This window comes from Papaver somniferum, chromosome 6 (assembly GCF_003573695.1).
Source record: "Papaver somniferum cultivar HN1 chromosome 6, ASM357369v1, whole genome shotgun sequence".
Lineage (NCBI taxonomy): Eukaryota > Viridiplantae > Streptophyta > Magnoliopsida > Ranunculales > Papaveraceae > Papaver > Papaver somniferum.
Window position 1 is genome coordinate 65,891,327 of NC_039363.1, and position 3,053 is coordinate 65,894,379.

At 34.6% G+C, this 3,053-nt stretch overlaps 1 long non-coding RNA gene across 1 annotated transcript; it reads left to right on the top strand.

The window, feature by feature from the left end:
* The first annotated feature begins 1,583 nt into the window (after positions 1 to 1,583).
* Positions 1,584 to 2,852, top strand: LOC113285730. Its single transcript, XR_003328886.1, has 2 exons — positions 1,584 to 1,846; positions 2,633 to 2,852. It is a non-coding gene; the product is annotated as an uncharacterized LOC113285730 (long non-coding RNA).
* The last annotated feature ends 201 nt before the right edge of the window (positions 2,853 to 3,053 follow it).

The window sequence follows — 3,053 nt, forward strand, 5'->3', positions numbered from 1 at the left end:
ATGTCAATATATTTGAACATGTACATAACTCTTACAAAAACTCCGTAGCTACCCATGATATTTATGATAATGAGGTGTTGTGCAACAAAAGTTTGAGGGGATGTCAAAGCAAAAACTCCAACAACAAAGGCGGTAATTATCGAGACCCTCACTGAAACCAGTTCATTCTTAATTGTATAACCTACTATTGGATGGAAACGACTTGCCATCCTAAGTTTCGTAATCATCTTGTGAAACTCATTTACCAATGAGACGTGCCCTGAATTTGCAGGATAAATTCTAGAAAAACTTATGGAAAATAGAAGTTTTTTAGCGAATAAAAAAAATTTCTATGGAAATGTCTGCAAAATGCTCGTACCACTAATCCTATGACGTATGGAATTATCAAACATATTTCTCACACTTTTTCCTTTGGCTATGAAGAATCTGAAACAACAGTGCACTTATTCTTTTAATGCTCTTTTGCTAAGTTTTTTTGGTCCTTACCACCTCATCTTGTGTAATCTAATTTCAATAATTCGGTCTAATTTCTAGACATTTGTAAAACTTGTTTGCAGAAACCCATAAACACAATGCCTATAGAAATAACTCTTACTAAAATGTGGTTCATATGGAAAGAAAGATATAGTAAAGTGTTTCAAGGAAAACAAAATACCCCAATTCAGGTAGCATTAGAAATTCAGAGACATTTACAATTATGGGCCAAGTCTTCCAATATTCCAAGAAGGAAACTATTAGAACCTAGGAAAAGACCCGAACAATGGGTTCAACATGGTAGAATGAAGCACAAAATAAATATGGATGCAACTTAGATATGTAAATCAGAACCCTCCGGCTTTTCCTTAATTAATTCTCAGAGATGATGCAGGTGAATTTGAAAGGGGAAGAACATGACCATCATCATCAGTAGACCCTGAATAAGTGGAAGTTATATGGTTACTACAAGCAACACAATGAGAAAAAAATAAAGATCAGCAATTTCACCACAGAAGGAGACTGTGAACTTTTATTTGATTACTTGAATCAATTTCTCGTAGAAGGAAGGCTATGTTAGAGGAGCAAAGAAGATAATGGAATCTTGTCTAAATTCTTATGACTTTTATCTTGTCCCGAGAATAGCTAACGCAGTTGCTGACAAGTTAGCTAAAGAAGCAAAACTTTTTACTTGTAATTTTAATTGGTACACTATCCTCTCTTCTTGTATGTTTCATTTATTATCAGTAAATATATCTAATATCAGATGTCGTCTGATATTAAATGGCTCTACTAACTCTGTTTTAGTGGTTTCTAACCCCGAAACGAACCTTTTTAATGAATTGGGATTTGCAAATGAAATTTGATTAGGATTTGCACCAGGGAAGACGTCTTTTCCTTTTTTTTTTTTTGTTGAGATAACGGAGGTTATATTAAAAAAGAAGAGCGAACCTCGGAGAAATTACATATTCCATTTCCCACTAAAGGTATTAATACAGTCGAACTCTTTGAAAAGCTATCGACCATGTGCGCGTTGCGAACTCAGTCCAACCCACCGAGTGAGTTGTATTGTATTTTACCAGTTTAACCTCCCTGGTCGAGTTAAAATGTGGAGCTAGGTTTCTCTTATTTCCATTGATGGCTTTGTCTCTGTGATTTAAGCGAGAGGGAGAGGAAGTGAAGATTCAAAAATCCATGTCTCAGTTAATAATGTCTTCCATACTAAAAGCTTTTTCATCAGCTGTTACAGAAATTCAATTAGTTTTAGGGCGTCTGGAAGTGGGTTTCCTTTATTCTTACTAGAAAAGTTGAGAAAATCAAAGACCGGTATGCTAGAAAACTTGTTCAACGGATTCAGAGACTATCGTTGCAGGTTGGGTTTTCAATATTTATTTATATCCGCTATTATTGTTGATCATGTTGTTATAAAACTTTCAATTTTGGTGGATTTTTGCTTGTTTCGGGGATTTGATTTTCAGCTGACTTACTCAAATCATAGTCACTCTGTTGCATCATAGTAGAATTTTTTGTTTGTTGAATTAAATTGGGAAACTGGGCTTTGGTTGGATCAATTTATATTTAAATGTGACTTAACATATCCTTTTGCCTTTTATAAAAAAATTTGGTGAAATTGGCAGCCATTAAATCTATAGCATCTAGTTAAAGTCGTCGAATTTGTGTGCAGTGAACGCATTACTAGTAGTAGTTAAACATAATCTGAATGATCCAAGTTTCTCTTGAAGAAATTAAATAAGCAGGTAGACACATATACCTCTAATTGGACTGGTTTTTTGTGATTCACTACTTCCTCTCTTACCGATGGCATGTTCGAGAACTACAAAATTGTATGTCTACTTTCATTACTTTCTTTCCAATTTGATTGCTTCCGCTTGGATGACACCATGTGATTGCTATGCCAATGTTATTATGACTTTTGTATTACAGTCTCTTGAATGGAAACAGATTTGGAACAAAATTTAGATAGATTAGAAATTCATATCAGGACCGTTTCCTAAATCATTGGTCAACTTGTATAAAACAATGCAATGGATATATTATGTTTTTGTCACTAGAGAATAGGCCACAAACATTCAAACTTGGCATTGATCAATGTATATGTCATAAGATCTAAACTACTGTTGTATGGATAATGTTATAGGCTTTTACTTGGTATTTGCTGGTAGATAATGAAGCGGACAAGCTACTTATCAGGATTGGATTCATGTCGTGCTTCAATTCACTCGTTCAGATAATGGCGTGTGCCTGTTCTCCAGTACTATAGATTCTTAATATTTTTTTGGTTCATTGAAAAGGAAGTCGTAAGTTACATGTGATCCCACTTTGATACGTTGTTTGTGAGAAGTCAATTTTTTCTTAAAGATTTCAGATAGATGACTAGTCCAAGAGGATTGCGACCCTCCTGACATATTTGTGTGTCAAAAGTTTACCCGATTTGGGCGACACCCAGTTCATTCTACAATGCGACCAAGTTCCTTTTATTGTATACTGCATGTCAGTTGCCTCATTTAGCATACTAAAAATGCTTAAAAAATATCCAAACATGTATCTCTTGTTTGTCG